The sequence below is a fragment of the Gymnodraco acuticeps genome, unplaced genomic scaffold, assembly GCF_902827175.1.
Source record: "Gymnodraco acuticeps unplaced genomic scaffold, fGymAcu1.1, whole genome shotgun sequence".
Taxonomy (NCBI): domain Eukaryota; kingdom Metazoa; phylum Chordata; class Actinopteri; order Perciformes; family Bathydraconidae; genus Gymnodraco; species Gymnodraco acuticeps.
The window spans coordinates 431,524-452,641 of NW_022991072.1; the positions used below are offsets into that span (position 1 = coordinate 431,524).

The window sequence follows — 21,118 nt, forward strand, 5'->3', positions numbered from 1 at the left end:
TCTCTCTCTCTCTCTCTTCATCTCTCTTATGTACAGTATGTGGATCTGCATATAAAAAAATCATACCACGTAGTTAACTTCATTCGTATAAGTACTGGTGTAGTCAACATACATACATACACATTAATGAAGTACACAAATAACTTCTACTGTAGTTAAAAAGAAAATAGGAAAAATGTCCTGAGTCAGTATCAACGTATATCCTATATTTCTGGTCATTTCTGTGGTATATAACTTACTTTTGGGATATAAGAGAACTTAAGGGTGGATATTCAAATCACTTTTCATCCGTTGCATCCCCTCCTGGGAAATAAATAGACATCCCTGGGATAAATGTAGTCTTTATACAAAAATCTGTCCCTGAGCCCCTACTAATTAAGCTTATGTTAATCACTATTAATAATAATCCTAGCCCTCAACCAAAGAAAAGTGTTGCTGCCCTCTAGTGGCCGCTTAAGACAAAGCAGCTTGGTCCAACTCAGCCACCTGCACCTGACATCATAAGTGCAAATAATACTAAGTATAGCCATTGAGATATGGACAGTTTTTGTCAGTGGAGAAAATCATTTCGATGAGGTGCTTACTGCAGTTTGTGTGAGAAACGTCACACTTGTCTCAGGTTTAAGGAAATGTGAAAATCAGACAGCGAGACATCAACAAACAACTGAGCAGAATAAGAGGAAGATGAAGCTGCACTGATCTTCAAAAACATCGTCTCTACGCCTGGGGCTGCCGATATGGAATCAGTAGTAAATACAAAAATAATCGTTGTGCCTTACTGCTGTGGGACAATTCAAATGACAAATAACATGGTTTAAGATCCTTCACTGAAAAGCTTGTGTCTACAGTGCGGTCACATGACAGCCCTGAGTGATAAGCGTGGTGGGAACGTCACATGCTTTCATGACACAGCCAATGTCATATTCACAGCACCGGCACATCCCCACCTGGGTACATGTGTAGTTCCACCTGATCTCCAGCAGAGGGAGACAAAGCTTGAACTTTAAAATGTTGTTTTTTTGTTGTTAAAAAGTTTTGCAGTCTGCTGATGTCAGAGTAAAGGGGGACACAGTGAAGGGGCCACAGAGGGGTTGCCCCAACGTATGTCTTAATAAAAAAAGAATGTGATTTTGCTTTATTGCACGATAATGGAAAGAGTCCTGCCGGGGTAATTAAAGCAGCCGAAGCACAGGGGAGCAGGTTAGCCGATTACATTTGAAAACAACAACTACACAATTGCCTTGTGACAGGAAATTGAATACTTTAGAGATAACAGCCGTGTGAATCATGTTTTCTCACACAGGTGTGGACGGAACATAGAGGTATCACTTATAACAAGACAAATTGAAGTATAGAATTTAAAAATACATGTTGCACCTGTGTTTTGTAGGCACTAATTCAGGACTATGGATTTCACATCAATATAAGTCAAGTTGTTTATGAAGTTCAACAGAAATAGCTCATGTCTAGTGTTTCCATATCATTTGTAGGTCAGAGTGCAACGTGAGCTTTAGGTTATTACTGAGACAAGTCATTAGCAAGTATTATTGACACAACAAAGACAAATTATTGTGAAATTGGAGCTATAGATTTCCCCAGATTGCGGTCAATGAAATCGGAGGACACAATATAATAAACAAATAGACAAGATGAAAGATTGTTCATGGTGATCTGTAAACACTGTGTGGACAAGTCAAGGGTTTGATCAAACTACAAAGCGGACAGTAAAACATTCAATAATCTGCTTGAGGTCATGAGGATGAACTAATAATGAACTTTGCAATAAGATAAGATAGGACTTTATTTATCCTGAAGGAAATTGTTGTGCCAGAGTAACACAAATAAACACAGAAGCACAATAATAATAAAACTGAACACTGACAGTGCGGTTAAAAGAGCAATTCAATAACTACAGGAAACAGAGATGGTCACATAATTAAATGAACATTATTTAGTATTTAGTAGTGCAAAAAGAAACGTAGTGGTAGTTACGTAATTGCACGTTATTTATCGAACATTATAGATAATAATAATACAAATATTGACAAGACAGCTACTTGTGAGAGGCTACACCCAATTATAGCTGAGCCTCAAATGAAGGGCAGCAGACAAGGGAATGTCCAAAACAAATACAACTCTAAACATATGGTAGATGACACACTTCATATACTTCAGCGGGATCTGACACCTACTGTGACACCGCAAAACCACAGTTGCACCAAATTCTGAGTGAGAGGAGAGGAGAGACGCTGCAGGTGGAGTCTGATTTAGGGACTTCATTCCTGAGCCCTTTGAGCTCAGGAATGCCTTTCTGAGCTTTAACTGTAATGAGAGTTTATTTAAACGGAACCATTAGATACAAACACGTTATATTCTGGCCAAATTAAGAGCAGGGATATTAATGCATTACGCACCGTTCCAGATTCTATTTCAATCAGGGGTGTCAAACTCAATTTCATCACGGGCCACATCATCTTTATGGCTACACTCAAAGGGCCGGTTGTCACTTTAAAACTATATAAACATACATATATAAATATTTTATATATATAAAATTACTTTATTGCCTCTGCATTGGATTATTATCAGATAGGGTAATAACTTCATGAATAACTACGTCTGAAAGAAGAAGTCTAGGGCAAATAAGTGCAAGTCTCTTCAGTGAGAATGTCACACAATTATTTTAAAAGAAAAGCCAAATTCTGAAAAAAAAGTCAAAAAAAAGTGACATTTTGAAAAAAGTCAAATTTAAGATGCATTGTGGGACATGTAGTTTATGGACATCGTGCATCTGTAAATCGGCATGTAACCGTATAATAAACATATTACATTCTTTCAGAGCTCTTGCGGGCCACATGAAATGATGTCACGGGCCGGATTTGGCCCCCGGGCCTTGAGTTTGACACCCCTGATTTAAATGAAGGACGGAGATGAACACTAGCCATTAGCTTTAATGGGAAATTAGGGACTTGGACAGGAAAGTCTGTCTACCTTACCGACTACTGAGGTCTGGGAAAAACGAATTCAAAGATTCTACTTCTTTATCTTGTGAAAATAAAGTTAATTTGTATAGGTATAATACTGAAATGGTGTGTAGATGCATCTAGTTCTGGTGAAGCTCTACATTATCTGTGAGTGTGAGTTAAATGAACTCTTATGTGTGTTGTTTCCCATACATTGATTTATTTGTGGCGGGCCAACATTTTGTTTATTGTTTTTATTTTGGTGGTCTAATGGATAGTGAGGTGGGCTGATGATCGGAAGGTTGCGAGTTCAAATCCCGCCTGGAACACCACTACTAGTGTGCCCTTGAGTAAGGCACTTAGCCCTCAGTTACTCCAGGGAGAATGTGGTGCTGTCAGAGTTTCCGTTAGAATATTTTTATTCCGGTCAACATGTCCGTTAAAGTTTCAATCTTCCGGACAAATGAGAAAAGTGCCGGTCAAAGGTCTTTTTTGTTATTTATTGAGCTTTAAAACAAATTGATATGATTTGATATTAAACACACTAATCATAGTAGATTAACTACATTATTCAAAAGTGTTCAGTAATTTATAATAACACGGGAATAATAAACGGAGCGCTCCCTCCTGTCAGTATCCGTCTCATGCAGCTCGCGGATCCAGTAATGAGTGACCCAACAGTAAACCTAAACATATCTATAACTAGTTACGGTAGTTTGAGAGGTCATTAAAATAGCTACGTGTGATATTCTAACCTGGTGTGTGTTTTGTCCGCTCACGCTGCAGGTGATCATGCAGAGCTGCGTGTCGACTCGTCAGCAGCAGCTGATCTCTCTCTCCCGTCAGATTAGACTTCACTCGCGTTTATGTCCATATCGATCAGATCCAGCTAGTTCGAGCTAATGATAGGACTACCTGCTTATTAAAAGACACCTAAACAATAAGCGTCGCTATGCAACCGGGTGAGGCCGCAAAGTATAGCGCAGCATTATGCATTTGTTTACATGCCCACCGGAACCCCGAGGCATTACCAACAGATCAACGCACAATCAACCCATACAGGACATCTCTTTCTCCACATTAAGTGTTGGACATTAGAATTGACTATTCTTGTCTGTCACATACTCTTCTGTCTGTCACATAAGTGGCGCAAGTTGCGTAACTGATGCGGTATTGCGCTAAGGGGAAATTATTTTGACCGGACATTTTGACCGGAGAGATTTAGATTTGCCGGTCTTCAGCATATTTTACCGGTCATAGTCCGGTAATGACCGGCTAACGGGAACTCTGGGTGCTGTGCCCCCACACATAGAATCTAATTCTGTGGGAAACACTGATCTGTGAGGCCTTTTGATGACCTGTTGATGGTGTTTTCATTGTTTAGAAAATGCAAGCTAGGATACACTCCAACACCCATTCATAAGAAAAAGCAGCTAATGACATTTTTTACCGTCTATCATTTTTTCAATGAGTCTAATAATGCAAGAACAATCTCATTGTCTATCTTAAACATCTCTGTAACTTTGTGACCAACCACTCGTACACATGTGTCTATAATTGACTCGAGCCTGATGAATGTCACCTGTTCATGAGTATACATGAGTTTTTGAGATGTGATCCTAATCAGACATGTATCCACTTAAAAGCGAAAAGGAAGAAGCTTCACACTGCGGAGCTTCAAGCACTGCTGTCAGAAATCAGCAGACGAAAAGCATCACAAATCCAGCAGTTGGAGAAGTCATGTTGACCGATCACTGTGCTGTATTTTGTGAAATGACAGAGTAGTACAGCTGCCAACAATGTGTCATCAGAGCAATGCTTTACAGGCCTTTTGACAATCATGGAAATACTAGAGAGGAGAATATAATCGCCTAAAAGAGGGGATTTACAACGTGGAGCGCAACAGAGGATCATACTGAGTGACCCACAGAAAGAACCTGAACTAATGCAAGTTGCTGTGCCAAAATTATATATACAATAAAACAAGATACAAATCAAATCTAAACAACATCTCAGAATATTTAAAAAAGGACATATACAGTATACTTCATCAAAACTACGTTGACGGACACGGGCATTAGCCCAAAACAATTCCATAAAAAGAAACACGTTGCAGTTTCAAAAACAATGCATATAAAAAACACCAATATGCCAAAACACATGCAAATTAAGAAAGTTCTTCAACGACTTGACAACACTTGCGAAGCATCAAGAAAACATTCACCAACTTGATGAAACAACATTTTCTAGAACCGTTGCAAATTAAAAAAATTATGCAATAAACTCAAAACACAACGGGGACACAAAGAACGCTGTCACTCGAAATGTACCCGTTTTATTGGCTTATTTGAACAATGTCACAGATATTGCTGCAGATCTGCTGTAAGCTAGCTAGCTAACGGAGCTAACCTAATCACTTCAAATATACTGACAAAACACCTTCAATTATGAAACAGACAGTTGTCAAACTTCATAATCCCCCGAATGTCAACCAGCGCTCCGGTCCCAGCTGTGTGCGTCACACATCAGTTCAGGATGACTTTGTATGAGCAGAATGACAAAAGTTTACAACCAAAAAAGTCGCTTTACAGCCCTCATTTACATCCACATTACCATTTTGGGAAGATGGTAATCAACTGCTAAGGTTGTCTTGGGACTCTGAGTGTTATCTGAGCGAACCGTGGCACAGTGAAGGCTGCAAACCCGAGACTAACAGCAGCCTCATTAATTTGATGAGAAGCGTTTCATAAAAAAGACCCCACTGTGGACGACTGTCTGAGAACACTTCCAAAGAGGCTCTCCGCACGACAAAAGGTTTTTAAAACAAACACATCTATAGCCACACAAACGCGCCAATAATACACTCGCGCACTAACACGAGGGACTCTCCCGTTACCGTGGCAACAGACAGAAGTGCTCGTGAAGCAGTGACTCCTGTTCTGACGGAGGTAATGAGATTGAAGGTGTCCTGCGTCCGTGGTCCAACCCCTTCATCCACACTCCACTTCCTGCACGCTTTTTTGTTCAAATTCAAGTTTTTTTTCAAGTTATTCTTTAGAAATTAAATCCCAATATACCAAAGTCTTCTCAGCCCCTTGATACATCAATTAAATTCAGCTACAAGCTTTGTTTGGGTGTTAATGTTTTGGGTAAGCAGTAATCATTGACCTTTGATTTGAACAGCTCGTAGCAACTGAGCAAACAACATTGCTCTGGATACCCAAAGCAGTGTAAATGAAAATAACTCCCTCTTCTACACAAGCTCACAAAAAAATGAAATAAGAACCACTACAGATTTGTAAAAGGCCTTTCCTTTCTTCCTTCTCGTAGTTCTTGAAAGACAATTGTAATGAGCCTCTAGTGTCTGAGGCACTTTGGAAAAAATATATGAGACTGATAATCCTAAGAACTAACCACTCACGGCTAAAACTCTGAAATATATGGCATTATCTCCTCTGCTACACAATTATCAACTTGCCTCTAAACCGATCATTTCCAAATGTAAAACTTGGTCCTGACACATTTAAAAGTAATGTTTCCATACTAACCCTCAGGGGAAATGCTGTGATCCTTTGCTACATGTTTCACAAATACACCCAGTGTTTCCCATACATTGATTTATTTGTGACGAGCCGCCACAATTAAATATCGTCCGCCACAAATGGATCTCATACACACAGATTCTTCTTTTTTGGTGGTCTAATGGCTAGTGAGGTGGGCTGATGATCGGAAGGTTGCGAGTTCAAATCCTGCTTGGAACACCACTACTAGTGTGCCCTTGAGTAAGGCACTTAGCCCTCGGTTACTCCAGCGAGAATGTCCCTGTAATTGGTCATTTGGTATTTGTAAGTCGCTTTGGAATAAGGCGTCTGCTAAATGCCTAAATTGAAAATTATATTTTTTGGAGAATAAACCCACAGATCCTCAACTCCGGTGTGTTTCACTCATTAACAACGCAACACTTATCTTATTTGAGGGTGGGGTTGATGCGTGGACCACCCGAATTGGTTTAAGGGGCCTTTGGCTTTTCTTGCCGGGGGGGGGGGGGGGGGGGGGTGCGGCGCCCCCACAAATAGAATTAAATTCGGTGGGACACACTGACACCTAATGATATCTTTTTCTCTTTATAAGAACATATGTTTAATTTTCATCTCCAATTAAGTGCTTTCCTTTTGGGAATGTCCCTTGTTTTAGGGAACGAATCTGTTCGCCCCTACAGAGGCCACAAACCAGTGTTTCCGCCGCCAGGGGGGCGTCTTGACGGCCTTATTCAGCTCGGAACACCCTGAACTCGAGCCGAGGGCGTCCGACATCGGCCTCTTTTCAGCTTTTCGTATCTTGGACCCACGGTGCCTGCCGCAGGACAACGCGGAACGTGCGCGATTTGTACGCGACGAGCGGTGGAGCACGCGCGTGAACTGCGAGCGCCGGAGCCTCGCAGCGGCGAAACTGAGGCTCCGTGGTAAACTGCGGTAAAAAGAGCCGGCTCTTCTTCTTAGTGAGCCGAGCCAAATGATCCGGCTCACTGAAAAGAGCCGTAAGTCCCATCACTGACGTAAAGAGATGTGTGACCTGCTCCATCGAAATCAGTCGCATTGACCCGAAGACACATTTTGAGTTGTATACACTGTTGGAAAGAGGAGATTCTTAGCTTTCTAATGATATCAGGATTGTTGTTGTACTCCAAATATTAAGCAAAATATATCACATTATATAATGACTGTCACCGAGTCATCGTTTAGAGAAAAAGGCCTTTAAAGTTTCCTCTTCTCTGGAATCCATCGATCTGATTGATTATTAGCAAATGATCAAAATACTACGGAGGGAAGATATTTTCGTTTGGATTACTGGTCTGGGGCAAGCTCGCGAGTGTGTGTGTGTGTGTGTGTGTGTGTGTGTGTTTGTGTGTATTGTGTTTGTTTTCCCGGGGAAAACACTCACGAGAAACACCGACTGTTGTTATGCCTGCTGTGACGTCAAGTTACTCCGTTCTCCGCTTGTAATTATGCCGAAGCTTCAAAGTTGTATTTATCATCTGAATTTGCCGAAACAAGTTTAATATTCTGAAAGCCAAGACTTTGTTTAGTTGAAATCAAACTGTAACGGACCCTGCCGTGTTATCTATGATTACTATACGCCTTACTTTCATAACTTCAGCGGAGGGAGGGGGCGGCGCTGCGGAAGAGCAGATGGCGAGTGAGAGCTGTCATCTTCCCTTTACAAGCTTCAAACATGTATTTATCGTTTGATTTTGGAAATAAAAGTTTCATATTCTGAAAGCCAAGACTTTGTTTGTTTAAAATCAAACAAAACACCCGAACCCTGAAAACTATTTACGCAAATCCACGTTTATTTTGAAATGAGCCGTTGCGACTTCCGACTGATTTCGATAGAGCGGGTCACAAATTATCTATAAGGGACGGCTCAATTCAAAATGCAAGTCACGTGACACAACGTCACGTGACTTGCTCTCGGGGTGGACGCCCCTCTCAGCCCTGGTCTGGCGGAAACGCTGCAACAAACAGATAATTCTATGTGCGGAAAGAGTCAGACTTTCTTTACAGTGAGCCGTCTACCTCGTAAAAGCCCATAGCCTGTCATGTTTAATCGTGAAAGTGTGTGCAAGTGTATCTTAGGATTTTACATTCATGTTCTATTTAATATTGAACAATCAAATAATATTTGTTATTCTGAAATGTTGTTTGTTAGTGGAAATGTGTATTTCCACATGTATATATAAATATATATATTTTTTAATCTTTTTAATGCCATTTTATTTCTATTTTTGAAATATATTGGACTGTTTATTTCTGTGTCGTAAACGCAAAAATGTCCCAAATTGGGATCAATAAAGTATCTATCTATCTATCTATCTATGCTATGAACGCTTACATGGCACGTAATGTGTGTGTGTGGTGTGTGTGTGTGTCTGTGTGTGTGTGTGTGTGTGTGTGTGTGTGTGTGTGTGTGTGTGTGTGTGTGTGTGTGTGTGTGTGTGTGTGTGTGTGTGTGTGTGTGTGGTGTTGTTTCAAGAGGAGATGTGTGAATCCTGCAATCACCACTGCCTTCTCGTAGTTATTTCCGATGGCTGTGTGGAGGCGGAGGACTTCCTCCTAATGGACGGACGCCACTCACTGACATGATGCTGACTGCAGGCAGACAGACGCACCAGTGATACGCAGCTGACCACCACACAGGCTGGGAAATGCTGTCGGGCACTGACCGAGATCCCATGTGCAATAAACATGCACTTTGTTTTACCAACAGGTGGCAAAGGGAAACACGTGCGAAACAGCACTTGGAAACGTTTAATATGCTCAGCTGACTGATGTAAAAATAAATTAACTAATAACCTTTTCAAGAATGATTGTCTGACCTTACTGCTTTAATGTCCTTTGTGACAATGATCATGATCTCCCATACAACACAACACCAGTTGTTAATGATATTTCCTGTGTGGGAATTATCGCACCTCTGTATGAGGAAAACTCCGAAAACATTCATCAATCCGGCAAACAATCCTTTCTCTGCGCAGAATTCTTTGCAAATGAGGAAAAACTGAAGGCGTGCACACAAACATATATTATTCAAACACTAACCACAATTATACAAATACGTACTGCTCTCCCAAACAGCACATTTCAGTACGGACACAAAGAACATTTCTCAACAACAGAACCATATGCTGTTTTTTAAGGTCTGCAATAAGCGCCACTTGTTTTTTCTGTGATAACTTTCACCGCCCAATCAAAACAAACATCTCGGTGGCAGGACAGCTGGTACCCAGACTGTTGGATTTTGCTAAATTAGCTATTGAATCTTTTAAACCAGATACGCAAGGAAACTTCAGCACAGTACGTTTCGAAGTCAGGATTTAAAAGCATCCCATTGGAGCGTCGTAAAAAAAAAAGAAAAACGAAGCATGCGGCAGCAGAGGGGGGAAAGGAACACCGACACGGATTTCAATAAATACAGATGTGGGAAATGCATAATGGGCACGTTCAGGCCAGGTGTGGACGGAAATTATCTTTGAAATCGAGCCAATCAAATCACATGTGAATGTATAGATATATGCGTCGTATATGGTGAGAAGGGAATGTCGGAGCACTTCCTGGGACATCCAAAGGAACTGATTTCAGACTGTTCTTATACCAAGAAGTAGGCGCTGTGTCACAAAGGGCAGACGGTAGGTCTTTGTTGACATGTGAAGCTGAGCTGGAAACTCTCACCTTCACCACTAACACAACAACAACAACAACTGTTTAGTTTTGACATAGTAAACCGTCCAAGTATATGGATGCAGCTTCCCGGTGTGTAGATAATAAGACTCTGTAGTGGACTCAGTTATTGACTGGCTGACACTGATTTTCTGGGTGGATTACACTCATGTCCGGCTCTCTGTTTGCCCTTACTAGTTGCTGGTTATATGACCGGCAGATTATTGGGTTTTGACGACTGATTTAACTTTGTTTAAAATAAGATGACTCGGTGACTGCAACACAGCATTAAACACTGACTGAAATCACTACGGTGGGCATCGTTAAACTGTTGCAGTCAAAAACCAATGACAGTACGGAAGTTTTTTTGACCAGGGAGGACAACCAGGGAGCTCTATGGCAGCTTGTTGTATTAAAGTATCAACATGATCGTAGCTTGCTATATCCCACCCACTTTGCACGAGTGAGTGGGAGGACAGCTGAGATAGTCAATAGAGTTGCAAATGGGATGAACGCTTCAATCAACTTCAGGACCATCTGTTTTATTTTAGTTCTGCAGAACCCACTTTGTTAACTACACTCATGCCCCAGTTACCCATTCATATCTTCTCAAGGTTAAACTGGCCATCTCTGTTGTGTCCAAATACGCATGTACTGTGATATGTAGAGGACGTCATGCGTATGGCTCTGACCTGATATTCACTCACTTTACAACACATGTTCAGTAAACCATCGCTTCCTCAGAAATAACACTGAGCCATCGTATCGTTTAATATAAAGTGCTAAATATGTGTCCACTCAAACAATGATATCCTTAAACTGAAAGCTTTAGGTGGGAGAAGAAAAGGCCCAATCCCCACTCATAAATCTCTGCCATCTACACTACACACACGTCAAGTTTCTGACTGCTTATTGCACGGTTGACCATAGACAGACAGGCATATCCCATTTGACTAGGTGTCTCCAAGGCTCACAGGTGAAAACAAAACCAGCATCGCTGTCACAACTTGTAACAGCAGCCACATTCAGGCTCAAAGTTGAACCGTACATGATCAGAGATAAAAGCAGTCCATAGCAGCAGGGCTTTCTCGCTCAGTCCTTCTGAGTTGATCCTCTACCTTAGTGGACATCATTCTGGGATGCAGGTAACACTCACTAGTCCTTGATTTAGTTGTAACCGTAATCTGCAGCTTCAAATTTAACACAGGTAAGAAAAAGAGTCATTTCAAATAAAGAAATGCAAAAATGCTTTTTAGCCACCGGGAAATGTTTAAAAAGACAATAAAATACACATCCAAACTAAATGTATTCACTACTTTAACAGTATACGTTTTTGCTATATTCCCATATTTCTGCAGTTGAACATATTCAAACATTTTAGTCATATTCTCCAAAAGAATGCTTTGTATGTCTCTACCAGAAATGTTGTCATAAAAGCAATCAACTATTTTTCACATCCAACTGTATAAGTGAAAAAACACACAACATTGCTTTCTCTTACAGTTTAAACCGATACAAGATTGCAATGATGTGAAGCTGCACAGTCTATTTTCAGAATCCATGGGCTTTCAGTCTTGTCAATAAGTTCTCTGAGCTCTGCTGGATGGACCCATGCGCAGTGCCCAAAAGCGCAACAGCAACAAACAAAACGTTGCTGGATATAAACGCCCTGCTCATGTCTGTAGCAGAAACGCGTGGCGCGCTGTGGATCCAACAGAAACCATGCGAATGTGTATCCCGTGTCCAAAACACAACCAAGCCGTATTCTCTTCGCTGTTAACAAAGCCTTTACGGTCATATCGTCACGATCCAGTGGGAAAACATGTACCCTCACACACGAGTGCCTCCACAATAGCCACATGCACCGAGCACCATGAGGGAAGCACCGGACGGATATACTCCTCTCCGGCTGGCCTTTGAATCAGCGTAAACCAGTGTGTGTACGCATCCACTTACGCATCCCGGGCTGGGCGAAAGAAACCTAACCATCCCGAATAAACCGAGCGATCTTCCGTGTTGATACGCAATCCTGAGTCGGAGCACTACTAGAGAGTGGAAGCGCACGGCGATCGCTGCCGCCCGGGTCCCTGTCTATTGGTTCCCTTTCAGCTGGGGCAGCGTCAGCTCACACACAGTCTCCATTTGCAACTCCATCGCCCCCCATGGGCGTGCGAGGCCGCGGGCTGTGACGCAAATGGCACTGAGTGATTCGCAAATGACATATCTTCCTAATTCACTACCGTCGCCACAGGGACTAGTCCAATTCACGAGATATTACACACACACATATCCCTCCGATGGTGGGTGACGAGTAAATAAAGGCGGATGAGCAGTTTGCTCTACGGGATGCGATTGCATAACTCAGGAAACTTAATAAAATGTGCACGGAGGCGAGCGATGTGCAGTCTCCAAAGCTGATGTGCTGTTTCGGTTTGATCGTGATGGCCTGTGCCGTATCACTCTGCACACGATCAGTGCTCGACTTTTGGCCACAGGAGGAACCAAGCAGAGCGTACATACAGGGAACCGAGTAGCCTCGCTATGGTGGATGTGTGGTGGCCAAAGGACGCATGCACGTAGCTGACGGGGAGAGACAGGACAGCCGGAGTGGGACTTATAGGACCGCATTCACAGGCCATAAAGGGCCCGCATGAATACTATTGTGCTCTTTTATCCAAGAGTCCCCAACTATTTACAAAAGGTTGGCCAACACACACAAAAAAATATCGCGGCGAAATGGTGGCGGCGGTTACAGCAGCTGCTCTGCGCAAAGCAGCAGCACAATCATTGCGCCGCGCCGGACTTCCCCAGTTTTGTGCAAACTATGTGATTTGTCTGAAATACTTTTATGTGCATCTCATTCAGGCTGTCCTTGTCTGGTGAGCAGGGAACCAGAGCGCAGGGCAGTCGCCGTTCTCATGGCACGATTTGCATCGCCCCCATTATCCCCGAAAATCTCTTTTTACACGCTTATATTGTCAGCCTAAAAAACACAGTTTTGAACAACAATGGGACAGCTTGACTTGATCAAAGGAAAAGCCAAGTACAAAATGCACCTTTCACACCGTATAAGAGAGGCCCCTCGTAACGATTGCAGCATGGCAGGGGAGTGCGGCGTAAAAACGAGCTAACCCGAATAAAATACACACAAAGACAAGGTGCAATGCTTCCATAAATACGTTCATCGCCACTATGGTAACAACACTAAAACATCCGTCGTCATGTGGATAAGCATTAGGCCGGTGAGGATGGCATTATTATGAATGTAAAACGCTGCGTTTTGCGGCTCCGTGCCACCTTTTCCAAGAAGCAGCTTGGCGCACAGGACCGGTGACCCTTCCATCTTTGCGCGTCCTTCTATCGAGCGAAACCATGAACTATCTCACGTTTTGACGATTTACCATTGAATAAAACACATCCTACTAGCTGATTTCCTCTTTTAGGAGGTAAACGCTGCGTGTAGAGGCTGCTACAAGTCTCTGAAACTATTCCTCTCCCCGCCGCGGCCAGGCAGAAACAAGAGGGCGATGACGCCATTTTCTGCAAAAAACAACCATGCTCGGGAAGCCAAAGCGAAGGAGGTTTAACCCGCTCCGCAGCCCTCTTCCCCCGCTGAAACGCACTAAAAACAAGTCCTTACCTTGTCTAGGTTCGATGGGTGGTGTAATTGAGTGTTTGAGAGGGTAAAACTACGCGTTCGTAGCTACTTCGAGTCCGGAGATTGTTTATTTCGCCTCCCAGCGTCCCCGGTTCACTCTGAACAAGTTCCTCTGCGAGCCGCTGTCTTTGTGCACCCAGAGGAGCCTCTCAGTGTAAAAACCAGCCTCTGCGCAAAGGTGCAACCTCTACGTCCAATTTCAGCTTGAAATGTGGGAACTTTAGAGCAACATTGGCACAAAAAAGAACGATTTGACGTCTTTTGAATAAGAAAAGTTAGATTATTTTCCCGTTTTAAACCAAAGGCCACGGTTGTAACGCGCAACCTGTTTAGCTCTCCACGAGTCCACGACGCAAACACCAAATATTACAGGGGTGGATACACCCTCTCAAAACTTAATAGGCTACAACAGATAAATGGCCCTATCATCAACTAAATAGTTTGGGTAACAACCCGAATAAAGTCAATAATCTGAAGAAATGTGAGCCATTGATTCATTAAAATACACATTGTCCAAATTCAAATTTCTCCAAAAAGAGGATACACAAGTATGCTGCAGATACATTGAACACTGTTTGGTTTATTTTCCTACTATGAACCACATCTGACAATAGTATGGCCCTTGTTCAGCTAAGCATTAGGCTATACCGAATATTATATTTAACTTGTTCAACATCACTTTCTACACTTTGCCTAAGAGTACAAGGAAATACGTGTGAAAATAATGGTGTAACCAAGTGCATGTATTCAAGTACTGTATTGTATTTACACATGATGCTACTATATACTTTTACTTCACTATATTTTTTAAGCAGATATTGAACTTTTTACTCCACTACATGTATTTTACATATGTAGTTACTTTCCAGATGTATTTGCAGTTACATTATATTCCAGTAGTAAAGTAACTCAAATAAAAAACCCCACCAAGTGCAACGTTAAAGTGATGATCACAAAAATGCACCAATAAGTTATTGTTCTTTTATTACATCTGGAGTTGGCCATTTTGCACAACAAGTACTTTTACTTATGGCACTTAAAGTATAGTATTTTAATGCAGGACTTGTAGTATTTCTTCTTTTACTTGAGTACTTCTTCCAACTCTGTATTAATGAAGTATCATTCATTTGGATGGGAACCCACTTAAGTCCCCTAACAACATAACTTCTCCCACTAAAATGCTGATTCTAGTGTTTTCAGTCTCCTTTAAAAAAAATCCGATCAGTGCTAATAGAGAGCACAGAAAGCCAATACTGAGTAAATCAATAGTTGACAGAAAAGACTAAGCCAACTGTGAATAGTGTTATTGTGACATTAGTATTATTCAGTATTTGATTTAATGCATATCACACAACTCCCTTGCAAACAAACGTTGAAGCATTCAAACATATTTAAAAGTATACTCATATTTGGCAAGTGACTGCAGTGTTAAGTGAATTCTAAAATGTAACGGCTAGCCATGCTGCCAATGTACCAATGTAGATGTTAGCTAAGAAATAACGTCTAATAACGGTTTAGCCAAACTTAAAGTTCCTTTTATCTCACAACAACTGCTCCTTAATCACAACTAACCAATAATACCAAACCATGAAAATACCCAAAGGTTTTATCATATTCTAAATGAATTAATTGATTGTCGCGTTAGCATTTTAGCTAGATTATGCTAAATCTTACCAAAGCTAGCTAAATTAGCATAGATGCTTGATGCAGATACGGCTAAAAACAAAAGTATTGTCCTCGTTATGTTTTAAACTGAAAGGTGACACTGCTCTTCTGCGATTTTTCGATTTAAAATAACAATTATTTAAAATGTTATAATTTGTATTTTTGTACATTTATGGACAATAAAACCGTTTACAAGGAAATATAGACAGCACAGCCTTACCTTGGTCCCAGGCTATTGAACAAAAACGTGTATATCATCCGGTTCATCACTTCAATGTCTAATAAAATATGAATACTATTCGAGTTATGTCAAATATAAATCACACATTGACTGAAAAACAACTTAAATATCCATTCACTAAGTAGAGTAAAGTTAACAAGCACTACAACAAGCTAAATATTAAGCTAATGTTAGCTAGCTCGTGTATGTTATTCTATGTAGCTTAAAGTGTATAAGTTATGATTAATTAGGGGCAGCTGGTTAATTATCTTGTAAAAATGTGTCTATCCTGGAGTTTGTCCCGTTTTAAAAGATAATAATATTCATATCAAAACATTCTACAATACATAAATAGAATACATGAAATAAAGCTAATGGATTGAAGTAAACTGACTGGATAAAAGGCTGTGGTCAAACAATAAAGTTTATTAAACCTTTTAATGCATTAGTAGGCCTATTTTAGTGAAATTTTGTACAACTCATTTTTATATTTAAAACATCTCATCTCACAGGCTACTTTCCAAAAAATATAAAATAAGTTGTAACACAAGCACTAAAGATTGACTTCAGACCAGGGTATTAATTAAAACAGCACAATATACTAGTTTCATATAAATAATTGTACAGAGTAATACAAGATCAAGGTTATTTTATGGTCACTGCCGAGTCCTTAATGCTAAATAAGAAAAATGTATGCTTTTTATGGTTGAGTGATAGAAGGCTGCTTTAACAAAGTAATAAAGCTCTATCATTGGGTACATACTCTGTATCATAGATTGAGAACACAAAAAGTATGCTAATGGAGTAGTTAGTTTAGTTTTTAGTAAGTATAGAGGTATATCACATATTTGAAGTGTCGGGACATGTTGGAACTGTGAAAAAGATTATTTTAGCTGCCCAATAACAGAATTACCAAAGACATTTTCTATTTGGATATGTCTTGTGTAAGGGAGTTTACCAAGGCAGGTCACCATAAATACAATTGTACTTTTTATTCTTATATTCAGGTCTCCCTTGAAAAAGATATCAATGATCTCAATGGGACCTGTTAAATAAAGGTTTGAAATGAAATGAAATAAAAAAAACACATTACTATTTCAATTGTTCACGAGAAAACTATGAGGTTTACCTTCACTAACTGTACGGAGGCTCAGTCATTGGTACATGTTTATCTATAAAGCCATGTTGGGTAAACTACCAACTTATATATGCTCTTTGATCTCACAGAGAGTGGCAAGTAGCTATTGTCTGAGATCCCAGGATGTGTTTTTATTACATATGCCAAGTGCTAGGACTGTTTTAGGTACAAAAGCTTTTATGTGCGCTGCTCCTCTAGCTTGGAATACTATGCACATGTTTTTGAAACTGAGCATTTTGGTTCCCCTGCATCATTTTAAAGCTTGGATAGATTAAATGTTATTTGATACCTGTCATTGTGAATAGGTTGCCATTTGTACACCTGTATTTATGTTGTATGATGTCCTTTTTGTTTTCTGTTGTTTTTATGTGTAACCAATGTGCTGCAGGTCTCCCTTGAAAAATAGATTGTTGATCTCAATGGGATTTTACCTGGTTAAATCAAGGCTACAAACAAACAAACATGAACAACAATAGTCAGAAAAAGCTTTGAGTAAAGAAACGTTTCAGAGGTCTGAGCCCAGGTCAGATGTGGTACTTTGCCTCTGGCGATGGAAACGAAAAGAGAAGTATCGAAAGTGTCCCATGTGAGAAAAATGAAATGCACTCTTTGTTCTTTTTGCCATTATATCACAATCTAAGATACAGGCCTTTTTTCTCTCTAACATGTCTGTAGAATGCCTTGATTTGTTTTCTACACTTTGGTGCAAAACATTTCACATAGCTCAGATTGTGAAGTGTTGTAGCTGTAATATCGAAGGAGATGGATTGTGTTCATATTTGCTTTGACTTTTTTTTAAATATGTGCAGGTTTATAGTTTTTTTAGCTTTCATTATGGGAGGCGTGTGGCGCAGTGGATAGAGCCTTGGTGTTGGGATCAGGGGTCACAGGTTCACACCCCACTGCAGTCAGCATGTCGTTGTGTCCCTGAGACACTTCACCCCAAATTTCTCCTGTGGGGATTGTCCACAGTATTGAGTATGTAAGTCGCTTTGGATAAAAGTGTCTAACATGTAATGTAATTATGTTTTCACTCCTGTTAAGTAGCCATGTGTTGTGTCCCAAATGTGTCCATGTGTGCCACACTGTCTCCTCTAACAGAGGTACAACATAGTTTATTAACACAATCAATAAAGTACAATAGGCTTCTTAAAGTAAAATGTATAATAAGCTGCATACTCTAGGTCTATAATTAGGCCTTGAGCATGAAGAAGTACTATAACTAATGCCAATAGTAGATGGCACTCATGCATAGTTGTTGCAAGATGTTTACCACACTTCATGCCGTAATGGATCCAAAGATATAGCTATATATGTAGCTCACCGTGCTTTACAGAATATAACAAAATGAAAATGCCACACAGTCACAAAAAGCAAATAGACAGTGATGCTAAAATAGGAATAATAGAAAAAACAGACCATTAAGATTAGCATACTGGCTTTTCAATGGTAATTGTTAAGTTTATATTTAGTGTTATACCACTTTTATAGTATGCTATTTATTTTGTAAACTCAATTATACGGGCTTACCAACAGTGATTCAGGATTCCTCAACATCTTTGGCAGCATCTTCCCTTATATCCAGAGTCAAACCCTACCTGGTGAATCATTTTATGGGGAAAATTGCAAAAACTAATTCAAAATCAAACTGAAACCTCAAGGTTGGAGGTTGAATTATTAGAGCATATGAGTATTTTTATTTTTTAAAAGGCCCACTTAAAGCTAAGCGGCTATCCTATTCAACCAGAACAGATTTAGATTTGGACACATGGTGAACAAATTGATTGCACATGTTGTAAAAGATCCTTTTAGAGCTATTCATAAAGAAACAAATCATTTACCCCCCAGGTTAGGCAGCATTCAATGTGTTAAATGATACAAAAATGCTCTACATATCCTCAATTCATCCTAAGATCTTAAATCAATCTAAGAAAAACACTCTACTCATTGAATGCAAAGTGGGGGAACTTAAGAAGTTCTATAAGTTATAATCCCTGGCAGCTCTTTCCTTTGGGCTCATGAGAGCTCACAACAAAAGGTGCCCACCACTATCGGCCATACACAATTAACTAAAGCACCAGCATTATTCCATTATCATAAGAATGCTGTTTGCAATGGGGGGAGAAACTCCTCGGCATTCATGAACGTTGCCCGAATAGAGCCGAGAGCTTTTATCTTCTCAATTACATGCAAGCTGCATTTATCACAGAACCTAGTGGCGTGTTTGGACACTTTTTTCGTGCATGACAAATAATTTGTTTATGCCAGTCATTTAAAATAGCCTGTTTATGATTACAAGTGTTTGGAGGGGTGATGCCGGAGATTAGAGTATGGCTCGATTCCAGTGGGATAGTAAAATGCAAACAAGATGAACAGATTAGACAGAAAAAGAATTTCCCCATCCTTGGCTGCGATTATGAATTCAGCGGACGACCTGTGCAGTAATTGTTCACCCCGCAGGAGCATGTGAATAAATGAAGACCTTACTCTGAGTTTAACATCGTTTGTGCTGCATTGCATTTATTTTGAGTGCTTCTGATGTGAAAGTGGAGATAACTGACCACAAGGTGTCAATGTTGTCAGGTTTGTGTTTTGATGTCATAGCAGCCCATTAATGTAAAAAAAAGGAGGAAAGCAGCGGGTAGAAAATGCCTGCTGGATGTCATGCTCAAATAAATCTAATTGAATGTAGCGATTTGTCTGGAGAGCAGTAATAGATGGCAGTGGAGCCATCTGCACATGTAACTACAGCCTCTGCATCAGAGCCAAAGCAATCCATGCACAGGCCTCTGTAAAACGTCCTTAAACTGCCCAGTGTAATAGTACCAGGATGAAAAGCATACATTGTGTTTTAAGCTTTCCACTTAGAAGAAAATGCTGTTTGGAAAAGGCAGAAGTGGCTGTGCAGAACGGTAATCAGAAAAAAAATTATGCAGCAGCTCCTTTTGTGGAAAAACACTCAAAACTCCAGGCTTAGATTAAATGTTGGGGCATAATGTTGGGGATGCAGACTGACCATGAAGTGTTGTGAATGTTGGCCATATTTTATTTTAACATGGATTTGTAATCCTGTCAATAAGGTTGTTTGTCTGTCTGACCTTTGTCACATAACGTTTCCTTTTAACAGATAATAGAATTACCAACGAAATGGGTTTTAACTCACGTGAACAACAGGAACCCATGGACAATTTGATCAATATCAAAAAATGGCTTATACAGTCTGGCAGCACTTATGGCGATAATTGGTAAAGCACATGTTTTTTATACTTCCCTAAGATCCAAATTGAGTAACCACTTGCGATTTTTCCAGAGAATGTTGCCACAGTTCATAATACTGCAGTGGGCCAATCACCACCCAAACTCTGGCAGTAAATAAAAACGAAAAATAAGAAAAAGTAGGGATAAAACCGACAGTTATTTTGTCGTTAAATAAATGCATGATTTATATTTGTCTGACCTTTTTTTAATATTGATTCACAGGTAAAGATTGAAGAAAATCACAGGAGAGCATGAAAGGTCACCAATGAGCAAATATCTGGATAACTGCTAGCTGTGTCCTGTCATTCTGTTAAATGTCAGAAAAGAAAAGGAAAGGCAAGAAATAGCATGAAAGGCAGAGGTGATGTCTCACTGTCAACAGAGGCAACATAACAACAGTGCTATAAGGCACTTTATGTAAAATGGCACCACTGAAGAACATTTTGGCTTCCTTTGTATTCCCCTTACAGTACAGTATCATGAAATAGTTTGAAGGCCCCAAAAATGATCTCACCACCTTCCTGGCAGGTCAAAGGTTGGGGTCAGGTCTTGGATTCAACTTCATGCTGCAAGACGTTGAAAGTATTCCTGACGTCTGTGAAGAAAATACTATTTGTAACTTATAAACTAGTATTTAATAAGCAGCTGAGATCCCCCTCAAAGAAAAATGTATTTGCACTAGGGCTGCACGATATATCGTGTCGTGACGATAATCGCGATATGCGCATGCGCGATATTCACATCGCAGGACGTGCGATGTTTTAAATGTTTTCTTTAAAAAAAAAATGTAGGACTTGCGATATTAAGTAGGCAAATTAACTCAAAACACGTCATGTTACAATTGTTTTGCTGCTTGCAACAAAAGGATAACTTGCGCAGCTCTCATGTCAGGGATACTTGAGTGAGTGACACACAGGCTCTGCATGCACAGCAAACCACCAATCACAATCAAATCTCCAAAGCAACCGGACGGTGATTAAAGGTAAAACACTGAATAAA

General features: G+C 40.3%; 1 protein-coding gene across 1 annotated transcript in view; it reads right to left on the reverse strand.

Moving 5' to 3' along the window:
• The window catches only part of LOC117560029 (zinc finger protein 800-like), a gene marked incomplete in the record, with an annotated part of 36,695 nt that extends 22,524 nt beyond the window's left edge, over positions 1–14,171 (reverse strand). The window contains 1 exon segment of the mRNA XM_034236780.1: positions 13,821–14,171.
• Positions 14,172–21,118: the final 6,947 nt, after the last annotated feature.